Genomic DNA, 24,810 nt, shown 5'->3' with positions numbered 1-24,810 from the left:
CCATCCAGGAGTCCTTTACCTTTTTACCTTAGAGATCTGCACTGGTTGCCAAATTGTTATTGGGGCAAGTTCAAGATTGTTGCTATTTAATTTTTTTTAACATAATTTTTATTAACAGGCCAATCAAATCACATTGTTTCAAATCACATTAATTCCAAATTATACAGCCAAATTTTTAAATTTTGTTGGGGGTACCCATACATCAAGCTCCGAACGAGGATCCAAACATCACTTCTATTACTGCTTTAATTAAACAGTTCTATCCAGTTCTGTCCAGATAGTCTCTTTATTACTTTCTTCATCTTCTTGTTGTTGTCCTATATTCCTTTCTTTGCGATCTCTGATAATCTTCACAAGCAGGTTGGAAGCAAACATCGTCTGTGTGGGTTTTACACACTCCAAAAGTCATATCTCATAGGGACAGCCACCATTCCCCTCCTCCTTCAAAAGTTTATCTTCGGTCTGCCCTTTAGTTTTCCCAGGCTTGTCAGATATCTCAAAGAGGGCTCTGCCAGGATAAGATCGCATTCCAATCATCATTCACATTCCAATAATCCTGGTCCTCCTCCCACCGTCTTTCTTAGACAAGTCTGTCTTGCGAGACGCCATTTAAAACTGCGTCATAGAATTTTTCCATTCTCCGATATTTACCAATCCTCTCTTTGGTCTTTAATCCCCCCCCCCCCCCAGTTTTTAAATTCCTGCTTGTGATAAATAAAATACGGCGATTCTTCTTTCTTTGGGGTGGAGGGTTATTAATACTCACATAAGGCAAAGAAAAGAAAAGTTTTTTTCCTCCACCCCCCTTCTTCACTCCAGACATACCAGTCTCTTAATGGCGTTTCATCACTTGATTTATTTGTCCCGCACCGCCACTCCGATCCCAGAGATCCATTAATCAGCAGTCTTATCTCCCGAACTTTGCTTGATGTATGTGCTTTAGCTTCTTTCCAATTATATATTTCCAATTATATATTCGAGCTAAAGCGAACCAGCACACGCAGATTGGAGACAGCGTCAGGAAGAACCGACTTCACCGAGGGCTGGTGCCAAGTGACCGGCACCCCCTTCTTTCGAATCCGGGGGTGCATTATGGACACCGCTGGCAAGGCAGTCCCCCCATCTCCTTGGGGGGTTGGGAAGACTGCATACTTCCCATAGCAGCCTCTTAATTACCTCGTGTGGCTTGGACAGATGTTATTGTCGGCCATCTTCCAATGCGCCACCTGGTGGCCCCCCTCAAGATTGTTGCTATTAGTGTATATAAAGCCCTTAACAACTTGGTGCCAGTTTACCTGCAAAATCTTTTTGCCCCATGTATGCAATAAATTGATCTGTTAGTGCGGCAGCACCTAAGCTTTGGAACTCCCTGCTTGGTGATGTCAGGCAGGCAGCCAAGCACCTTTACTGTACTCTTTTTGGTGCCTACTACAAACAATTTTTTTTTTTTTTAGAAAAGCCTATCCAGATCTATAGAACATTGATGTGTGTTTTAACCTGTTTCTAGTTTATTGCTTACATTGTTCTTTGAACGTCTTAAATAACTGTTTTAACTGTCTTTACTAATAATTTTATTGTTTTATTCTCTCTGAAGCCACTTTGACAGCTTCTTTGTTTCTTTACAATCAAGCAGTGTTTAAATTTCATGAAATAAATGAAATCTCCAGAAGGGTGAGAGAGACCCCTCTCTAAACCCCTAAAACTCTCTGCTAGTCAGTGTAGACAATACTAGCTATGAGTTAGTTGGAGCATTGATCTGATTTAGTGTCCAGCATCTTCCTATGTTCCTAAGCCTTGAAGGTCACTTTATGGTTTAATGGTTTGAATTGATTCCCCCACCCCACCCCAATGCTCTTGCGGTTTGGCATTGTGTTCTCAAGGACAGCTTTCAATTGTTAGGTATTCACGCCGCAGTGTTTGGCAGTCCCCGTAAACCTCATTTACGAACCAGGGGCTGAGTCGGGAGTGATATATAAATATCAATATGATTCATGTCGATTTGATAAATGACAGAGGCTTGATATATCAGTGCAATTCCACATGTCCTACAGCTTTATCTTTCTCCCCTCCCATGTAGTGTTGAAATAATATCCTCCCTGGTTCCCAAGCAGTGAGGACACAAAGAATTGCCACAGGGGTTGTCTGTGTAAACAACTGTACAAAGAAGAGCCTGCGCAATATGATGCAATAAGCAAGCGCGCTTGAAAAACTGAAACAACAAAGGGCCTTTTATTAAACCTTAAAAATAAAAAAATGAACCTTAAAAAATAGGGTCTAAGCTTTTGTGGACCTGAGCCCACTTCTTCAGAGGTGTGAAGTGTTCATCTAAGCTGGAAGCTATATATACATATGGAGTGGAGAGAGAGAGAGAGAGAGAGAGAGAGAGAGAGGAAAGCAGTGAGGTCAGAGGGAAAAGAAATGTACACACACACATATGCATATTGGCAAATAAAAATATGTAAAATGATTGCACTGACTATTCAAAACCATTGTTGATGTTCAAGGGTCTGGAGCAACTTCCTGTTAGGTAAGGTGACAAAATTTTGCCCTTTTTAGCTTGGAGGAGGAGGCGAATAAGAGAAAACATGATAGAAATGAGTAAAATTATGAATGTGGATGGAGAGAGGTCTCTCTCCTTTTATCATTCTATAATGTGGGGCCATAAAGCAAAGATGAATGTTGGAAGCTTTGGAGCAGATGAAAAAAAGAACTTTTCCCACAAAGAACATAGACCAACTATGGAATTGACTCTAGCAAGTGGTGGCCATCAAGGTGGAGGGCTTTACATATGGATTAGACAATAAGGCTTTCAGTTGCTATGAGTGATGATGGCTTTGTTCTGCCTCCACTGTAGGTAGCACTATGTCTCTGAATGCCAGTTTCTGCGAATCACAAATGGAGAGAGTATGGTTGCACTCTGGTCCTGCTTGCAAGGTTGCCATAGAAATCTGGTTGACCAATGTGAAAGCAGGATGTTGGACTAGATGGTCCACTGGCCTGATCCAGCATTCTCTTCTTGTGTTCTTATGATGGTAATGCCCTGGCATTTTCGTTGCCATAGGCTAACACAGCCACCCCTTATGGACCATACATGGTGACTACCAAAAGCATCTTCCTCTTTTCTCCTTTCTCTCCCATAATATTTATACATTAACCTTTCCAAAAATGCATGATGTGATTTCGTTCATTATGTCATGGCTATATTCTTTCCTGACTCAGTTTCCTTTTCCTTACTCAGTTGCATTGGTTTCTGTTTGTAGGGGCAGAGAAACCTGCAATAGAAGTAGGTGGTCCTGAAGAAGAAGTCTGTAACGAAATAATGGGTGGGAAAAGGGCACCAGAGTCGTGAAAAGAAGCGTATATTACACTTATACCGAAAACAGAGACTGAAAAGACGCAGCTTAAGAACTACCGCCCCATATCACTGCTCAATGTGGATTACAAAATTTTTGCAGACATCTTGGCTAAAAGACTAAAAAGAGTGTTAGTGGAAGAGATACATAAAGACCAAGCAGGCTTTCTCCCGGGTAGACATCTATCTGATAATGTGAGAAACATAATCAATATTTTAGAAAAATTACAAGAGAATATAAATACTAAGGCAGTTTTGATATTTGTGGACGCGGAGAAAGCTTTTGACAACATTTCTTGGAGTTTCATGAAGAAGAACTTACAGGGTATGGAGGTAGGCCAAGGCTTTGAAAACGGTATAAGTGCAATATATTCAGAACAAAAGGCTAAATTAATTGTAAATAATGTGTTGACGGAGGAATTCAAGATAGAAAAAGGGACACGACAATCTCCCCATTGCTTTTTATATTGGTCCTGGAGGTCTTGCTGAATATGATCAGAAGGGACCAATTGGTTAAAGGTATACAAGTCGGAGCAAAAGAGTACAAATTGAGAGCATTTGCAGATGACTTAGTATTGACATTGCAGGAGCCAGAATCTAGTACTAAAAGGGTTTTGGAACTGATTCAAGAATTTGGTCAGGTAGCAGGATTTAAACTGAATAAGTTAAAAACAAAGGTCTTAGAGAAAAATTTAACTGTGATTGAGAGAGAGAGGTTTCAGAATGAGACAGGTTTAACAGTGGTTAAGAAAGTGAAATACCTGGGGATTAACATGACAGCTAAAAATGGGAATTTATTTAAAGACAACTATGAAAAATGTTGGGCTGAAGTGAAAAAAGATTTAGAAATTTGGTCAAATTTGAAGCTTTCATTGCTAGGCCGTATTGCTGTGATAAAAATGAATGTATTGCCTAGAATGTTGTTTTTGTTTCAAACATTGCAAATTTTGGACAAAATGGATTGCTTCAAGAAGTGGCAGAGAGATATCTCTAGATTTGTCTGGCAGGGCAAGAAGCCCAGAATAAAATTTAAAATACTAACGGATGCAAAGGAAAGAGGTGGATTTGCCTTGCCAGACCTTAAACTTTATTATGAATCAGCAGCTTTTTGCTGGCTGAAAGAATGGCTACTTCTTGAAAACACAGACATTTTGGACTTAGAAGGTTTCAATAATGTATTTGGATGGCATGCATATTTGTGGTATGATAAGGTCAAAGCACATAAAGCATTTAAGAATCATATTGTCAGGAAAGCATTGTTTAATGTCTGGATAAGATATAAGGATTTATTGGAAAATAAAACCCCAAGGTGGTTGTCACCGATGGAAGCGAAAGCACAGAAAAAGCTCAACATGGAGGCCAAATGGCCGAAATATTGGGAAATTCTGGAACAAGAGGGAGATAGATTGAAATTGCAGAGTTTTGAGAAACTAAAAAACAAAGTGCGAGATTGGCTTCATTATTATCAGATAATGGAGGCATATAATTCGGACAAGAAAATTGGCTTCCAGGTGGAAAAATCAAAATTAGAAACAGAACTGTTAGAACCCAAAACTAAGATTTTGTCAAAGATGTATAACTTGCTGTTGAAATGGAATACTCAGGATGAAACGGTGAAATCTGCCATGATTAAATGGGCACAAGATGTTGGACATAACATAATGATGGCTGACTGGGAACAGTTATGGACCACAGGTATGAAGTTTACGGCATGCAATGCCTTAAGAGAGAATATTATGAAAATGGTATACAGGTGGTACATGACCCCAGTCAAGCTTGCAAAAATCTATCATTTGCCCGATAATAAATGTTGGAAATGTAAAGAAACTGAAGGTACATTCTTTCACCTTTGGTGGACGTGCCCAAGGATTAAGGCTTTCTGGGAGATGATCTATAATGAAATGAAAAAGGTATTTAAATATACCTTCTTGAAGAAACCAGAGGCCTTTCTCCTGGGCATAGTCGGCCAATTGGTGCCAAAGAAGGATAGAACTTTCTTTATGTATGCCACAACAGCAGCAAGAATACTTATTGCAAAGTATTGGAAGACACAAGATCTACCCACTCTGGAAGAATGGCAGATGAAGGTGATGGACTACATGGAACTGGCGGAAATGACTGGCAGAATCCGAGACCAGGGAGAAGAGTCGGTGGAAGAAGATTGGAAGAAATTTAAAGACTATTTACACAAATATTGCAAAATTAATGAATGTTAGAATGATGTCAGAATGAAGTTAAGTGGTTTTAGCAGCAATGTCTTAAAGGTGTATGTAAAAATGGATTGCTAATAAGTGAGAATCTAAAGCTATAATATATTAATTTAAAGGACTAAGACAAAAACAAAGAGGGAAAGGAATTGCTGAATTAACCAATTGAACTGGAATACAAAAAAGGGAGGTGAGAGGAGGTCAGGGAAGCAAGGAAATGAAATGTAAGATACGGAAGGATTGATTTGTTTTTAAGTCTTTTTTATTTTTGTTTTTTCTGTACTTTGTATTTTGTATGTTTTTTATTTTTTTATTTTTTCCCTTGTTTCTTTTCTCTTCAACTATGTAATTTTTTGTTTTTTAAATTTTAATAAATATCACCAAAAAAAAGATAAATAGGTACTGCTCCAGCGGGAAGGTAAACGGCATTTCCGGCACTGCTCTGGTTCGCCAGAAGCGGCTTAGTCATGCTGGCCACATGACCCGGAAGCTGTACGCCGGCTCCCTCAGCCAATAAAGCAAGATGAGCGCCACAACCCCAGAGTCGGTCACGACTAGACCTAATGGTCAGGGGTCCCTTTATCTTTACCTTACCCAAGTGAGTAGAGGAACAAAAGGTTGCATTGTACAGTGCTCCTATTTAGTATGTAGCCAGCCAGCCAGTCTGTTGTTGTTTAGTCATTTAGTCGTGTCCGACTCTTCGTTACCCCATGGACCAGAGCACACCAGGCACTCCAGGCACGCCTCCCGCAATTTGGTCAAATTCATGTTTGTAGCTTCGAGAACACTGTCCAACCATCCCGTCCTCTGTCGTCCCCTTCTTCTTGTGCCCTCAATCTTTCCCAACATCAGGGTCTTTTCCAAGGAGTCTTCTCTTCTCATGAGGTGGCCAAAGTATTGGAGCCTCAGCTTCACGATCTGTCCTTCCAGTGAGGACTCAGGGCTGATTTCCTTAAGAATGGATAGGTTTGATCTTCTTGCAGTCCATGGGACTCTCAAGAGTCTCCTCCAGCACCATAATTCAAAAGCATCAATTCTTCGGCGGTCAGCCAGTCAGTCATGCCTTATATCAGGATACTCCATTCCTTTCCTCCTGCTTCCATGTTCTGTTCAACCCACAAGACACTCAGTATTCCATGGCCACTAAATATGCCCTCTTTGGGCTGTATATTTGGAGAGGTACAGCCCCTTGGGTTTGTTTCTCTAAATAACTATTTTTTTCTTTATCTGCAAACCTTGGAGTGCGCCACTGTTTCATCCAAAGTTATAGGACATTCACACATTGTACCAAAAAAATAGAACATTAGCAGCAATAAAATAAGTGACTAGGAAGATACTTCTGGCCATATGCTAGCATACTTTGGCTTCATTTTCAGCATTAAAAACAAGATCAATGTGATACTATAAGATCCTTCTTCCCCCTTGGGACAGTTTCCTGATTAAAATTCCTCCCCTCAGTTGCTTTTCCTGGGAGTTTTGTCTTTCTCTTCCTGTCTGATGGTCTGTGTTGTGGGTACTTTTGACAGGGAAAATGCACCAAGCAGGAAATGAAGGTTGGAACCCCCTTCCCCTCACTGCTGGTTCAGTCAGATCTGGAGCACCCTCTCCTCTGACCCCTGCCACAGCTACTTTTCTCTTCTTGTTTATTTTTGTGATGTTTTGCCTAGTATGTCTGAGCTTAGAAGGCCCCTCTGGGGTCAGAAAGAACTATGGCGGCTGAGTGAAAGCAGCTCGGAAACTTGGTGGCAAAGATACCAATTTACAGGTCATCATCGGGGAAACAGAGACTCGGCTCATTGCCATGGCAACAACTACCGTGGCTTTTTTTTGTCACACAAAATGGGACTAGGTTTCTGTTGGTAGGACTTTGCAGAATTCAAAGCCTGCAACTAAATTCTTGCCATAAAAAATTCCTAGGGTTGCATTCTCTTTTGCAGTAATACCCTCTTAGCTCATACACATACAGCCTCCTTCTCTTTGGCTTTTGGCCTTCCAGCAAGGGATTTGAGTTTAAAGTAGATGCAAGGAAAGGCAATAATAAGCAACGAAATGAAAACAAATCACATGGTAGAATTCAGAAATCTAACGATAAATAGTAAAGGTAAAGGGACCCCTGACCATTAGGTCCAGTCGTGATCGACTCTGGGGTTGCGGCGCTCATCTCGCTTTATTGGCCGAGGGAGCTGGCGTACAGCTTCTGGATCATGTGGCCAGCATGACTAAGCCGCTTCTGGTGAACCAGAGCAGCGCACGGAAACACCATTTACCTTCCCACTGCAGCGGTACCTATTTATCTACTTGCACTTTGACGTGCTTTCGAACTGCTAGGTTGGCAGGAGCAGGGACCGAGCAACGGGAGCTCACCCCGTCGCAGGGATTCGAACTGCCGACCTTCTGATCAGCAAGTCCTAGGCTCTGTGGTTTAACCCACAGCACCACCCGCGTCCCAACGATAAATAGTAGAAAACGGTAAATAGCAGAAAAAGATTTAATCCTTTCCAAAGTGGAACTTGAAGCAAATCCTCAGGCAAAACAGATGTAGAATTTTGAGGAAAGCCAAACAATCTTGAGTAAGACTAGCAAAAACAAAAACAAAATCTTGCTCAGTGGGGATTTTTGCACACCTCCTAGTTTAAATGCAATGTTAAGTGAAATTGTAGGACTTTGCTTAGACAAAACGTCTGCGGTATTTTGAAAGAAGCTGAAAGTTCCTTCATGGCTGACAATGTTTATGAGAGGGCTATTGGGTTGTTGTTTTTGTTTTTATTAGGTATTTTGCGGTTTTATATATTGATTTTATTCTGTGATCCACCCTGAGATCCTCGGGTATAGGGCGGTATATAAACACAATAATAATAATATTAATAACAATATTGTCTCTGAATAAAGCTGTAAAATAGAGCAGTACTCTAAAAGCCTCTGTGACAACCATTCCCACTGAGGGCTACACCCATCACTTCTGACTTTATCTGCTGCCCAGGTGGACACAGTTATGGGGCAACTTCAAGGCCTACCAGCTCTCTTCGGATGGATCTTTATCTTTAAATCAGCCTTCAGGTAAGAGGATGCCTTCAAACAGGGGCCTGTCCTCCAACAGCCCTTCAAATAGAAGACAAGAAGAAGAAGAGGAGGAGGAGGAGGAGGAGGAGGAGGAGGAGTTTGGACTTGATATCCTGCCTTTCACTCCCCTTAAGGAGTTTCAAAGTGGCTAACATTCTCCTTTACCCTTCCTCCCCCACAACAAGCACTGTGAGGCAAGTGAGGCTGAGAGACTTCAGAGAAGTGTGACTAGCCCAAGGTCACCCAGCAGCTGCATGTGGAGGAGCGGGGAAGCGAACCCAGTTCACCAGATTATGAGTCCACCGCTCTTAACCACTATACCACACTGGCTCTGTAAAGATTCTGTAAGGCAGTACGCATGGCTATCCTCCATTCTTGACACACTATAATGTGAGACAGGAGAGGTTGGTCATAGAATCATGGAGTTGGAAGGGCCCCAAGGGTCATCAAATCTAACCCCCTGCAAGGCAGGAATCTCAGCTAAAGCATCCATGACAGATGGCCATGGTCCATTAGGGAGAATGTGACACTGCCCTACAACCCTTCATCTGGCCCTAGGCGTCCCTCATCTGCCTGCATTCTTCCTTACAGCCTGTGGCAATGTGCTCTTCTTTAGCTTCAGTGCTATCCTTGTAGAACTCAGCAGATCTGAGGAAGATGGAGGCAGAACTAGAATTAATTGAATCTGCCTGTCACTGTCTCCAGCTGCTCCTGGTCTCCCCAGTCTCAATAGGCACCAGCTACCACTGTTGTGAGAAGCAGCCCTTATCCAAGAATTTACTACCTCCTTCTCTGAATTCTCTGAATGGTCCATCAAAGGTCAACATGGAATGTTAACAAGTTTTTGAGGGGTGTGTGTGTGAGGATTTTCAACTTGTTCTTCCTGGTGTGTTTCCTAGAATTCATCAAGTGCAAGTTTGTCTTTGGCTCCTTACAGACACAATAGCTATAGTTCAGTGTTCCCTTTCATCACTGAATACAATGATGCGTTCTTAAAGAAGTTGACTTCTGCCTGATCATGTGAATGAAATAATAAGTACATCAAGCGAAGGGCTGGAGCTACCGGATGCATAATAAGTGACTGCAGATGAATGCACTGCATTTGAGAAGTTAATTAACAGAGTTGTGTAAAACAAAATTAAAATGAGGATATAAATGTAGCTGAATTTAAAGTTTAATTTAAATCTAATGAAACAGTTGCGATTGTGAACCTCCCCCCATTTTTTAAAACAATGGTGCTAAACAGCCTGAGCGCAGGTTTCCCAAGGGCACAGGGACTCATGTCTCAGTCTCCACTCCTTTGAAACTCAAACACAGGCCCCCTAAATTGACAATAATCATAATCACCAGGTTTCTCACCTTCTACGTTTCAGTCAACCATCATCATAACCCAATTGGCAAGCCTGGGAGCTTCCTCATCCATGCCTCTTCCAAGCTCCATTAATGTGAGGACCCCAAATTTTGGATCCCCCCAAACTGATGCCAAAGTTTGGCACTAGTTTTGTGCAAAACATTGGCACCTGTTTGGAGTCAATCAGACAAGGTTGGATTTTTTGACATTAACTTGTGAAACCGATTTGCTGTGTCAAATACACAGTTTGGAAGGCAGCACTGTTAATGGTTTCAGAACTCACAGAGTTAAAGAGTTCTGGTGACGTCTCTTTCCTGAGGCGTGGTTAGAAACACTTAAGGGAGGGGTTTGACTCCGAGTGTTTCAGTCTGCCTCTGGGACGCTATGCGAGAGGGAGAATGTGTCAGTTCTCGCCAGGTCTGAATTTATGGTGTTATTCTACATGATTAAAGGCAAGAGAAGATAAGAAGGCCTTTGTGTCTGCTCTGAATTATTACCCACACCGTTGCAATTGCTTCTCACTGCTGTGTTCGCTCTGCTACCGGCAAGAGAAAGAGGCCTGAGGAGGACTTTTGCAGGAGGCACGGATAGCTTGCAAGCTACGCAAGGGAAGTGTGCCAGGCTCCATGTTCAGCCTCTGTTTACACTCTTGTCCGGCGTAATCCAAGAGGTTATGGATGCTTGCCAACGCTTTGAAGCATTGCAGGAACGTCCCACGTGTGGGGGAAGCCAGCAGGAAGGTTGCTGGGGCCAGCTGGAGCTCTGGAGCTGTGTCTTTGAAGCTGGAAGGAGCTCGCTGGGAGGAGAAACCGGTCTGCCGGAGCCGGGAGGCGGAGGAAGCTACTGCCGAGACGTGAGTAAGCTTAGCCCCCGGGGGAGGAGATGGCAGACGATCGTGAGTGCTGATTTGAGGCCTATTGTTCTGGATGCAAGGAAGCCTGAGGTCGCTTGGGTAGCTCTCCAGGAAGCGTGTAAAGCTGGGGGCGGAAGCAAGGGCCGGGAGATGGCTGCATCAGGACAGGAAAGGCAAGAGAGCACGGATCACCTTCGTGAAAGCCGGTGCACAGCTGGGAAAGGCTGTGGGACCCCTGAGGGGGGCGAAGGGACTATTGCCACTGCTGCTGTTGCTGCTGGTTTAGCAGAGTCTAAAAGCTGCGTGGGTGATGCAACATGTCTGCGTGAGGAGCTTGGAGAGAGGCAAGCTGCTGGGGGCCCTTTACCCATCACTGGGGGTGCAGGAAAGCGTCCTGGGAGCCCTGTGAGCAATGGGGGGGCGGTGAGCAGTAAAAGCTCAGAGAAGCCTCTTTTTCCAAAGGCTGCCAAGAGTTGTTTGCGTCGTGAGTCGAAGCCTGGGAAACAGGACAGAGCTAAAGGCTTCAAGGCCAGCCATCTGCTGCAGAGGGAGATACGTGCTGCAGAGTTGTCTGGGAACTCTGAGATAGGTCCAGTCTTCAGAGCAACGCTGGATGTTGCGGTTACGGGCGCTGCCAAGGACAGGTGCAGCCAGACGTTTGTTGGCATGGCAACGCTACAGAGCAATGCCAGCAGGGACACAGCTGTGAAGTGGGTGTTGGACTCAGGAGCGAGTCATCACCTGATAACGCCATCTGCTGGGGAGCTGCGGAATTGCAGAGCTGTTTCAGCTGGAATGACTGTTACATTAGCTGACGGGACAAAAAGAAATGTTTCTAAGGCTGCAAATGTATATGTTTCTGTTTTGCAGGCGGAGCTGGAGTGCTTCATTGTACCAGGGATGAAGTGTTGCTTGTTATCAATATCTGCTCTTGCGAAGCAGGGATACAAAATTTGTTTTGAAAATGATACCTGTTCCATTTTCAGAGGGGGGAGGCAACTTGTCAACATGGAAAGCAAGAACAATCTCTTTGTTCTGGAAACACCTCTGGAGGGTGGTGGGAATGCAGGGAAAGCACAGGCGCAGTGTGCTAGTGTTCCCAGCCATGATTCATGTGTTCATGTATGGCACAAGAGAATGTCTCATGCTTGTCTGGAGGATGTTAAAAGGTTGCCAGGCTGCACTAAAGGTTGTAAAATCACGCCATGTGAGGGATCCCTAGTGTGCAGGGCATGCAGCAAGGTTCAAAGGTGCAGGTTTCCCGGGGTAAAGAGGGTAACCACAAAACCTTTTGAGTTGGTTCACACAGACCTTACAGGGCCAATGAAGTGTGAGAGTCTGGGTGGGGCCAGGTATCTGCTGACAATGGCAGATGATTTTTCTCAGAATTCATGGTCTTTCTCTCTCAGGTCGCAGAGGGAAGCGGCGCAACTCATCCAGGATTGGGTTGCGGAGGTGGAACTAAGGTTCTCCACCAAGGTGCAAGGGTTCAGGAGCGACCGTGGGTCACAATTCACTGGGTCTGCTCTGAAGGAGTTCTTCAAGGAAAAGGGAATTCGTCACCAGGTGACGGGTGCAAAGTCTCCTCAAGAGAGAGGCGTGGCAGAGCACAGGAGTGAAGCACTGGCTGAAGTTGTCAGGGTTTTGCTGTGTGACTCTGGGCTGCCTCAGAGCTTTTGGAGTGAGGCTTGGAAATTTGCCAGCTTTGTTTTTAACAGGTCCTACAATCACGATGTAGGTGACACACCGTATTTTCTGTTGCACAAGAGGAAGCCACAGGTGCATTTCTTCCGTTCGTTTGGTTCCAGGGCTTCAGTGCCAATACCAACAGCGCAACGGAAGGAGGGTGGTCCTAGGTACCAGGACATGATCTTCTGTGGGTATGATCCTGCAACAAATGGGTGGAAGTTTGCATACCCAGAGGGTGATCAGACCAAGCTGCTGGTCAGCAAGCATGCTGAGTTCTTTGAGCAGGGTGGTTGGTCACAGCCTAGGGTTGGTTCTGATTTTCTCTCAGAATGCTTGTCCGATTCTGAGGAGGAGGAAAGGGAAGAAGGAGAGGCAGAGGCGGAGCCTGTTGCTGAAGACCAGGTTGCTGATGATGGTCAAGCACAGGGGTGGGTTTCTCCACAGGTTAAGAGGGAACCCAAGAGCGAGCCTTCATCTCCTGTTAGCCAAGTGCAGGAGGCCCGAAGATGCAGCAAGTCAGAGGGGGAGTCTTCTGAGCTTGCTGGAGACACACTTGCTGACCCCAGTGGGTCAGGAGAAGCACCCGAGGTTGTGCTCCGGCGGTCAACTCGGACCACAAAGGGGATTCCACCTGAGAGGTTTCAGGTCACCAGTGCGTGGGTTGGTTTCGCACGGTGTGATTCTGGGAGTGTGGAAGGGATTCAACAATTGCCTGGGATAGATGCCAGTGGGAGGCAAAAGGCAATGGGAGGTGAGTTGAACTCAAAGAGGTCTGTAAATAGGGGTTCACAGTTTCCCTCAGGATTCGTGACGAGAGGGGGTGTTAATGGTTTCAGAACTCACAGAGTTAAAGAGTTCTGGTGACGTCTCTTTCCTGAGGCGTGGTTAGAAACACTTAAGGGAGGGGTTTGACTCCGAGTGTTTCAGTCTGCCTCTGGGACGCTATGCGAGAGGGAGAATGTGTCAGTTCTCGCCAGGTCTGAATTTATGGTGTTATTCTACATGATTAAAGGCAAGAGAAGATAAGAAGGCCTTTGTGTCTGCTCTGAATTATTACCCACACCGTTGCAATTGCTTCTCACCGCTGTGTTCGCTCTGCTACCGGCAAGAGAAAGAGGCCTGAGGAGGACTTTTGCAGGAGGCACGGATAGCTTGCAAGCTACGCAAGGGAAGTGTGCCAGGCTCCATGTTCAGGCTCTGTTTACACTCTTGTCCGGCGTAATCCAAGAAGCACAAAATGCAGGGTTCATGGCACAAAACAGCACTAAACTAGTGCTAAAATTGGGCATCAGTTTGGGGGTCTGTAATTTTGGGGTCACATGTCAATGGAGCTCCCCTTCCACACCTCTACATTTGCCATTTTAGGTGCTTGCAGGCCTTTATCAGTTTTTTGACTGCCAAATTACATCTTTTTAGGAGCCATTTACAGGGCTAAAGTGGTGGCCACTTCCTCAGTGATGGAATCCTACCCTATTTGAACCCTGAATACTGCATGGGAGATAACTATATGTCCGGTTTTCATACATGTGTTAACCCTTGATTCTGGGATTTAGGTTCCCTACAACTATTGGCACCTGAGCAGGAACACTGACTCCCAGATCCACCTGCCCATTTTTTAGGCAGATGTGGGAAACCTGTGGCTCTTCAGATGTTGTTGGACTTCAGCATACATCAGCTTCAGCCAGCATGACCAGTGGCCAAGATGATGCATGTTATGGTCCAGTAACACGTTATGATGATGCACGTTATGGTCCAGTAAGATCATCTGCCAAGGTCTCCATGTCTCTCACCCATCAGAGGCACAAAGATAATCTACAAGGGAGGAGACTTTCTCAGTCATGGTGCCCCAGAGGTTCCTCTGGCACCAGCAGCGGTGTCATTTACATGCCAAGAAAGAACTTTTTTTTTTACTTACCATGCCTAGTTTAGTTGATTTAATTGATTTAGTTGATTTAAATCAACTAAATTAGGATTTAACTGATTTAATTGTGCAAGTTGTAGGCTGCAGTGATAGACCCACTTATCTGGGAGTGGAAGACATGTATAAGATTATATTGTGGGTCTGTTTTAAGAAGTTTTCTTGCTGCGCTCTCTCTCTCCCTCTCTCTCTCTCTCTCTCTCTCTCGTGTGTGCTTATGTTGCACACCTCCCAGAAATCTGATATTATGATGGACAGTTTTAAAATGGGTTTTTAAAAAGCAAACAAACAGTAAATACAATATAACCTATGGCATGCTATTCTTTTCTTTTCCATTATTGGCATTTCTTCTGCATCACTTCTGAGATAACTAGTACTGGTCTGAGCAGTAAAAAAGAAAGCAGGTCAGTTTTCTACATACATGGAAGTAATTCCCTCCAGGCAGGCATATTCAGAAAGCTGTGAAATTTAAATCTTACTGTCATAGAAATATCCATCTAAACACTCACCTCCTTTGTGTGAAAACATCTTTGTATTTCTTTTCTTTTTTTAAATGGAACAGAATAATTCAACAATTTGTATTGCTGGTGACAGTGCAGCTTCCCTCTAGGAAGGTGAGGAGAGGTGGGAAGACAGAGCATCTTTTTAAAACAAACAATCTATTTAACACCAAAAGATTCATTCGCAGCAGAAACCACTTTAGATATGAGAGTTGAAACAATGGCTCAGATCGCAAGACTGATCGTGATTATTAATTGCAGCTTTCCTTTCCCTCATGGAGCCCAGGGCAAATGCAAAACACTGTTGCTTGTTTCATAATGATTGGATAATACGACACAAATTCTGTACCAGTTGTGCAGGTTGTCAGTGTGTTTCCAGACCCAATTCACAGCGATGGTTTTGACCTTTAAACTATTTGGGACCACAGTTCATGGACTGCCTAAAATACAAGCTTGTCCAGATATTTAGATCTGCCTCAGAGCCTCTGTTCATACATCAACTCAGCTGATGGGTACAAAAGACTGGGTCTTTTTGGTGGTGGCCCCCTGACTGTGGAACTCCCTCCCCACCAAGGTTCTTATAGTCTGAACATTGCCAGGGTTACAGCTACAGCCTCTTTCCTTTGGACCACTTTCTCTTAAAGGTTATTTTCTCAGAATTGGTTCTTTTATGGTAGATGGTTCTGTTGGTTGGGTGGTGATGTAGAATAATGTTTGTAAACTGGTTCACCTGGCATGGATTTTTAAACGATTGCCATCATTGTTTTATATGTGTACTGTGTTATGATTTTGTGAACTGCCCTGGGTGGGCTATGACACAAGTTACTTGACAAATTATTAACAGCACAACCTTAACCAGACGTCCTATTAATTCAATAGGGTTTTCTACTAGGAAAGTAGGGGCAGGCTCACAAACTGAGTGGGCAATTAATTACGGAACAACCCAAACCTAAAGTGGATTGAGCAAATTTAGAAAAGCAAATCTTGGGCTATCCTAACCTAGCTGAGATTCACCAAGGGCTATTCCAGCATAGCTCCATCATCCCAGCTCAGCATAACATTTTACCATTGTACTGTTGAGAGTGTATTTACTTATGGTCTGTGTGTATAATTGGGTGCGCTCTTCCCACCTTGGATCAAATCTATGCTTCCAGGGGTCATAAGAAAGCTGCAGAGATAGTGCAAGATAGTGCACACCCCGGAAATGATCTCTTTCAGCTTCTGCCTTCTGGAAGAAGGTACAGGGTTATAAAGACTAGGACTAGCCACCTGAGAAACAGTTTCTATCCAAATGTGATTTTGGTTTTAAACACAGTGCAAGGTAGTCTCTGGGGGACGTGGGTGGCGCTGTGGGTTAAACCTGAGCCTAGGACTTGCTGATCAGAAGGTCTGCAGTTCGAATCCCCGCGACAGGGTGAGCTCCTGTTGCTCGGTCCCTGCTCCTGCCAACCTAGCAGTTCGAAAGCACGTCAAAGGGCAAGTAGATAAATAGGTACCGCTCTGGCGGGAAGGTAAACGGCGTTTCTGTGCGCTGCTCTGGTTCGCCAGAAGCGGCTTAGTCATGCTGGCCACATGACCCGGAAGCTGTACGCCGGCTCCCTCGGCCAATAAAGCGAGATGAGCGCCGCAACCCCAAAGTCAGTCACGACTGGGCCTAATGCTCAGGGGTCCCTTTACCTTTAAGGTAGTCTCTATGGGAGTATATTGTATTTAATTATGGGGTATCAGAGTTTTTAGGGGGCTAACCAGGCTGGGATAGCTGGGATAGCAGGCTTGTTGGTTTTTGAATGTCTGGTGTAGATTTTTTCAATTTCATTGTTCTGTATGGGACAATGATAATAAAGATTATTGTATTGTATCATATTGTAACTTCCCCAACCCAGTTCAGGCAGGCATACACTGGCATAACACCCTCAACCCAGCTGAGATGGTGGGTTGGCGGGCAGAACTTACACTCAAAAATAGAACATAGGAAGAGACAGCTGGATCAGGCCAATGGCCCATCTAGTTGGGCATCCTATTCTCACAGATCAGAAGCCTGTGGGAACCTTGCAAGCAGGACCTGAGCCCAAGAACTCTCTCCCTTCCAGTGATTTCCAGCAACTGGTATTCAGAAGCATTTCTGCCTCCACCAACTGAGGCATAGTACAGCCATTGTTGTGGCCAGTAGCCTTCAATAGCTTTCTCCTCCATGATTTGTTCTAATCCTCTTTTAAAGCCACCTTGGTTGGCTGCCTCCTGTGAGAGGGAGCTCCATTGTTTACCTCTGCAGCAAGGGAAGACTTCCACTTACACCTATTCCAAACCTTTTTCAGTTTAATCACATGCCAGACTCCATTTTCCCTCTGCAAGGCTTGAACCAGATCAGCCTAAAATAGCCCCAGTCCTGAATGGAGTTTGGAACAGGAATAATTTGCACTGAATTAATTTAAGACAGGCACAGGCAAACTCGGCCCTCCAGATGTTTTGAGACTACAATTCCCATCATCCTTGACCACTGGTCCTGTTACCTAGGGATGATGGGAGTTGCAGTCCCAAAACATCTGGAGGGCTGAGTTTGCCTATGCCTGATTTAAGACAACATAAGTTATGACAGCTTCTTGTACAGTGGTACCTCGGGTTAGATACTTAATTCGTTCCAGAGATCCGTTCTTAACCTGAAACTGTTCTTAACCTGAAGCACCACTTTAGCTAATGGGACCTCCTGCTGCTGCCGTGCCGCCGGAACATGATTTTTGTTCTTATCCTGAAGCAAAGTTCTTAACCCGAGGTACTATTTCTGGGATAGCGGAGTCTGTAACCTGAAGCGTACGTAACCTGAAGCGTATGTAACCCGAGGTACCACTGTATTTAGGATTGCTCTGTAAACAACTAATTAATTTCAGGCTCTATCTGGAACCTAAGCTACATTTTCTTCTCAGTAGATTCCAGATTCTTTTAATACTCAATGCTAGGAGGAATCAAGGACATTTCCCCTTTGAAATGTTGTGGGTAGCAGGTAGGAAATGAAGCTATTGTTGTCTATAAAATAAAATGAGAAACATTAATATTACTTCCGGCTGTTGGGTTTTAACCTTATTGGTAATTTGGTGCTCAATATTCCTAACTTTGATTATACAATACTGACTTTTTCTTTTCTTGAGATTACAGGGCTAAAGTTGAAGCACTGCTTTCCTCTCAAACACCGCCAACAAAAGTGATTACAGACGTATTAATTATCCTTGGTTATGTAAATATTTGTGACATTGAGTTTGATATAACAAGGACGGGCATTAGAAGCCATTGAGATTCTTGCAACCTCTCTGTTAAAATGTAAATGTCTCTCATTCTGCAAAGGGGAAAATTAATTCCAGTATTAGGCAAGCTCTCCTCAGCTAGACTGGGAATCAGCTCAGTACTGGTGAGCGTTCTGGTAAGTGTTCTGGGGCAAAGAGTATTTGTGTGTTTTCCAAGATTTCTCTGCTAGGTTATAACGTTGGATGCATGCTGATGGTACACATGCATTTTACACAGGCATTCTAGAATTTCATCTACAATCACCCCACCCCCTTGTAATTTGGTTTATTGCCTTGCACTTACTGCACGCCAACAGCCACGGTGGAAAATGACTTGGAAATTTGGTTGCCTCTTGCTACACAAACACACCTAGGAATAAGAGAGGGTTCGAGTTCTGGAGTTGGAATGTGACTACTGAAATGTTCTCAAGAACATTCAAGAAATGATGGATCCAAACACAGAAAATACTTACCAAACATAGAGCATCTTGGTTGGGTTGCCTGATCTCATAGTTCACAACTTTCTACAAAAGTATAATTGAGAGAAAGCAGTTAACAATACTTTTTTTTGGGGGGGGGACAGATGGACTATGATTTGACTTCAAAGTAGTTGGTCTCAGGGATGCTGGACACCACATATCCATGTACATTTGATTTAAATTGCCACGTATCCTTGTACTTACCTAGGATGCTTATCTGTCCTCCCCTCGATGCTTTTCATCTTCTCCTTCTCTGTCACTTACTTTAAATTTCTTACCAGCTCAAGATCAATACTGTCAAGTCAAGCTTCCTTTGTTAGGACCTGTTTGGAAACAACAACACAGAGAAGGAAGAACTTGTCAAGCGTGAGGATGCTGCATCCAGATAATACTCTTGGAGATACCTTCCGAATTGTTCTGTTTATTGAGTCTTTCATTTTCCCCATGAATGTTCTCCTAAATGGCAAGAGCTCATAAAAAGTGTGGTGTGTATGTGTAATTTCATGCAATGCTTTCCTGTTTGCTCTGAATAAACAGTAGCAAATGTTCCTGATTTGCTGGACAGAGAGATCAATTAGTCAGCTGCATAAGACAGCTGGTACACAATGTTCCAATCATAGGAGTTTCCACACACACATATATATATATATAATTTAATTTCCCAATACAGCAGAGAGTGAAGTTATGGATCGGATGCGGCTATTTTGCTGTTGCAACTGGCTTGTTTGTTTTTCCAAGCCTTCGTTAGATGCTTCCTCGTAAATTGCATTGCCGTATTACGGTATCTCATTATCCTTTATTAACAGAACACTGCTAAATAAATGTTGGGATTATGCAGCACACGCAGCATGCAGAAGGAGGCAGCATATTGGGGGGATGTGTTTATCCTAGATTTACAGCAGCAAAGTCTAAGAAATGTTACATGTTCCAAAATTACTGCCAATTTTTTTCTGGCCGCTGTACTGCAATTCGAAGCCATGCCCCTGTTTAGGACATAAGTTAACAGGAAGCAGCAGCATTCAGTAGACAGCCCAGCTATGAAATGGTTGATCACAAGTGGATGCCCCTGAGCCAATTTGATCCCATTAAAAGCAATGGCCACAATCCACATAGTTCGGCACAATTACTTGCCAATCGATGGTGCAGCTACTATGGCTATGGCTACTCGATGACTTGCTCCCAGCTTAAGCAGTTGGGATCCTATGCTCTGTCTCGGCAATAGTGTCAAAAGCACAATATAAGCATGCAGAAAGGGGAAAGGGGGTAAAACAGCAGCAGCACATTGGGGAATGGGTCAAAGCTCAGTAGTAGACCATCTCCCTTGCATGCAGACGGTCCCAGGTTCAATCCCCAGCATCGCCAGGTAGGATGGGGAATGTCCCTCATCTGCCATCTTGGAGAGCTGCTGTACAGAATACTGAGCTAGGTGGGAAAATGTCCCAACTCGTTATAAGGAAGCTTCCAATGTTCCTGTGTTATTGCCACTCGTTCAGGTTGTGGCGTTTGCCCGTTCATTTGAAAATGTCTTTACAGGGGGAGAGAAAGGGTTAATAGGTAGACCAATAGAAAAGCCAGAGGCGGAGTCTACCTGTTTATAAAAGGGCTGAGCCCGAGGTTTGGTTGGTTGGTTGGTTGGTAAAAGGCAGTTGGGAAAGCAGTTGGCAGACAGATGGAAATAGAGAGACAGTTAGTGCAGTTGGTTCTTGTGTGAGGGGAGATAGAAGAGTTAGAGACAGAATAGAATAAGACTAAGAGGGTAAAGGATAACAGCGTTTTGAATGCATTTAAAGTTTATTTGTGTTTGCAATAAACTACAATCTTCATTCTTAACTTAAGAACCTGACTGAGACTAAGTGATTTACCAGGGAGGACGTGGTTGGTGGCAGTGAATTAGCGGTGTATGGGTCAATAGTCCATGAGATGAACGGGGACTCCATACGAACGCCACACAGGTCAACACCCAACAGCTATTACTCAGAGAGGAAGGTGGATAACACTGTGTTTGACAATATTATGTGTTCTTTTGAATATTCCACACTTGCAATGCACATTCTTTCAATACACTGCCTGCATGCAGTGCACTGTACTGACTGAGCACCAATTCTGAAAAAGCTGCTCTTTTGTTCTAATAATAAGGATAATGATATCAGAAAATGACCTCCAATTGACTTTTAAGAGGTTAGCCACAGACTGGAATTCCATCAAGGATTTCAGCCCCAAAGTGTCCAAGTAGGGCATGTACCTGGCTGCCTGTAAAGGCTGTGCCCATGTGGGCGAAAAGATTGGAGCCCATGCAGGTACCAAGAGACACTGGAGGCACCTGCTTCTTTTATCTTCTCTGTATGCTAATGATGCTGTAGGTGCTAATGGATGCTTTCTTAGAACACTTTCATGCATTTCTATAGCACAAGTGCCAATCAAGGTTGATTCTTTCTTTACAGAAATAGATGAAAGTACATCCAAGCTGTAGCACCGACATGTTTAGAAGTGCCAAACAGGGATAAAATCTGCTCTGATTTTCTTTAGCCTACAGTAACTTTCACCAACTGGAGCCCTCCAGATGTTTTGTACTAAGACTTTGTGCAGTAGTTTTAGGAAGACTGGCCTACAGAATTCATTGTCATTCACATACAAGCAAATCAGTGTTAGCACTCTTCTCTTTCTTTCTCTCTCTCTTGCATGCAGAAGATCCCCAGGTCAATTCCTTGCAATTCCCAAGTCTCAGGCAACAGGGATGATGAAACATCTCTGATTAAGATGTTGGAGTTACTTCCTGATGGCCTAGACAGCACAACTGGGGGCAACCACAGAAAACGTCCCTCCAGCCATCTCAGCTAACCTAGCACCCATCCATGGTGGGATACAGAGAAGGGCCTCTCCATCGGATCTTAGGGTGTGGGCAGGATGATATGGGAGGAGGTAGTCCTTTAGAACCAAAACCATTAAGGACTAACACTAAACCTATTGATCAAGAGATCTATGATATTTCAGAACAGCCTGAAGTACATTTTATGGAAACACACACGGCCCCTATGAAGTGGTTGGGAGGCCTGCTTAGCCTCTTATCAGAGCTGTGGAAGAAGAAGAAGAAGAAGAAGAAGAAGAAGAAGAAGAAGAAGAAGGGGAGGAGGAGGAGTTTGGATTTGATATCCTGCTTTATCACTACCCTAAGGAGTCTCAAAGCGGCTCATAATCTCCTTTCCCTTCCTTCCCCACAACAAACACTCTGTGAGGTGAGTGGGGCTGAGAGACTTCAAAGAAGTGTGACTAGCCCAAGGTCACCCAGCAGCTGCATGTGGAGGAGCGGAGACGCGAACCCAGTTCACCAGATTATGAGTCCACCGCTCTTATCCACTACACCACACTGGCAAACAAGGAGTGCAGACTGCAACACACCCAGTGCTCCTCTGTGGCTGAGCATCATTGCAGATAAAGATCTGCAGTGGTGAGAAATCTGCCTTTCAAGGCTTCCAAGGGCATAGCTTGGTGACAGTACATTTGCATAAGATTTCCAGTTAAATCCCTGGGATCTCCAGGTAAGGCTTTTATGTCCCATGTCTGAAACCCCAGAGAGCTAGTACAGCTAATACTGAGCTAGATAGAAACATGGTATGGCCCTGTAGATGGCATCTTGCTAAGTTTCTGTGCTACCTTTACTTGATGCAGACTAGCCCCACTAGGCTGGTTGAGAAGCTCCAGGCTATCTCAGCTCCAGAGTTGAAAGACCAGGATGAAAGCTCTGCCCCTTCCCCCACAGATTGTCAAGCCAAATGGGGGTCATTATAGTTTGTGCTTTTGCTCAAGCTCTGCCGTCAACAGGTTTGTGTCTCTCTTATGACTTCATTTTATCTCATTATTATTGGCTGTAGCCATAACAACAGGGAGGAAAAATGTGGCAAGTTAAAGATAGATGCTAATTATATAAATGAAACATTTCAACAGGTGCTTTATATAGCCACCATCAAGCTTTATAATAAAAGCTTGACGTTAAAAAAAGAACTCAAAGAATTAAGAGCAGAAAGAAAATAGCCAATCACAGTGTTCCAGAATTGTGTCATGTAGTGCTACATGTTGTATAACAGTTTTCATCCTTCGGCACCAGGCTGCACAAACTTCTGCTCAAAGTTAAGAAAATCATTACATTTAATAAGTTTCACATTTCTCATGCAATTCTACTTCATAGAAGGGCCACTGGCCCTTGGCTCAATGTTATGTGATAGTTGGCCTAATATGGATGGCAAGGAGGAAAGATGATGTGGGTGGGTAGGGATAGTCAGGATGTCCATTCTCTCCAGTAGCTTCAGAACAAAGACTCACTGCACCCAAGATGGAAACTTACAGATTACCGTATGCATATACTTGTAACACTTCATGTGATTTACGGTAAATACCCTGTGAATGAGCCACAAAGATATGAATGAGCCCCACTTAATGATTAACTGTTAGGCTCTCTACTCAGCTTAAATTGAAATTTCTATGCCATGCTTCACAGCAGTGCTTTTTTCTTCTCCCAGGGGGTACTCAATGGCACTCAGTACTGGCACCTCTCTCTTTTTGTTGTTAAAAAGTGTGGCACTTACTGTAACAACTTCAAAGTGAGTACCAGCACCTCTCGTTTTTGGTTAAAAAGTGTGACGCTTACTGTGACAACTTCACGGTGAGGACTGGCACCTATTTTTCTAGAAAAAAAGCACTGCTTCACAGTATACCTACAAACACATTATAGAGTTATTTTCCATTTCAATATACAATTAAACAATTATACTTAACAAGTATTTCTTCCAAAGAAAACACAGTGGCTTCAGCAGAGATATCAGTCACAGCTCAACATTCAGTTAACAGAGACCAAAAAAGGTAACAGCGACATCTTTTATACCCAAAGCCAAACTAGATGGCTTCTGAAAAGCAGACAACAGCTGGCGTTCTTTTTATGTACAGTCACAAGTGAAAAACTTCCATATCTGCTCATGTGTAGGTTTCAGGAGTCCAGACAAATGTGTTGTATAGCTCAGAAGCTATTCTTTAAGCCACACACTTGTAACTTTGACATAAACATGCAGCTCACACAATGCTGTGGGTAAAAATGGCATGCTAAGGTATAAAACTAGGGCAAGTAAACATTTTTTCTTTTGAAACTGGCATCTTTTAAAACAGAATAAATCTCCAGAGTGTTCACAGATGATTACAGAATGAAGAAATTCTCCCTCTTTCCTATTGTAAAACCACAATTCCAGTCTCCTGATTTCCTTCACACAACAGTGCTGACTCTAGGGAATCATGAGATTGAAAGGGGAAGAAATTGGCCATTGGGAGTCCTAGGAGAACTTCTGTGCTTATGGGTAAATTCTCCCCCTTAGAAAACAGTTCTCGAAACACACACACACACACACACACACACACACACAGTCCACCAAACCTCACACCATGCAAATGAGGCTGTGAAATAGAGAGGACATTTTGGCTCAGCCCACATTACCACAGAACAGGTGTAAAATGTCTGCCAGTGATTACTCACTGAAATACAAGGAACAAATGATGAGTGCATTTGTGCAAACCAGACTTCTCTTCAGGGTTAGCCCAATACATTTTACCGCCAGAAGTGAAATACAAGATGGTACCTCCATCCACCACAGATACATAAGTCCAGCGAAATCATGTGCCAAGGACGTGGTGGGACTGGCAGTGGCTGAAGTAGGCCAGGAGGTCGCCCGGTAGGGCCCTTGGCCCGCCGGCAGACGTCGCAACCAGCGACGTAGTGAGCCACATCAGCTTTCAGCATGTCCCATCTTAGAAATTTACCCCTAGATATGTTTTTTGAATTATGGGTAAAGCCAGATGTGTTCCTGTCTATAAAATGCAGTCCATAACTAATTACTGTCTCAGATGTATGCTGAAGTTGTTCCAAGTCAACATTTACAGGATGCCTCTCCAGGGGAGCATAACATATGAACTAGTTCTTGAGCCAATTTAATCTCAATGGGTTCAATAGCCCATAAATTATCATGAATCAAAATACGCTACCTTAGCTAGGGAGTACCATTTCACAACACAGCCTCCAAGAGCTATTGTACTACATTACACCAACATTTCAGATTGGTGTGTTCAGCGCAATGCTGACATAAAGCA

At 43.7% G+C, this 24,810-nt stretch overlaps 1 long non-coding RNA gene across 2 annotated transcripts; it reads right to left on the bottom strand.

The window, feature by feature from the left end:
* Positions 1-2,223: 2,223 nt before the first annotated feature.
* LOC308475463 lies at positions 2,224-20,643 on the bottom strand. Of its 2 annotated transcripts, XR_013985222.1 has the most exons (6): positions 20,273-20,643; positions 18,889-19,007; positions 18,679-18,729; positions 18,510-18,575; positions 14,940-15,036; positions 2,224-2,337 (listed from the first exon to the last, which is right to left on the bottom strand). It is a non-coding gene; the product is annotated as an uncharacterized lncRNA (long non-coding RNA). The 2 variants fall into 2 exon arrangements; XR_013985223.1 differs by lacking the exon at positions 20,273-20,643 and having other exon boundaries at positions 18,889-19,083.
* Between the last annotated feature and the right edge of the window lie 4,167 nt (positions 20,644-24,810).

This window comes from Podarcis pityusensis, assembly GCF_964106645.2.
Source record: "Podarcis pityusensis genome assembly, chromosome: 4".
NCBI lineage: Eukaryota > Metazoa > Chordata > Lepidosauria > Squamata > Lacertidae > Podarcis > Podarcis pityusensis.
Note: the sequence above shows the minus strand (reverse complement) of the source record. Positions and strands in the feature narration are given on the sequence as shown.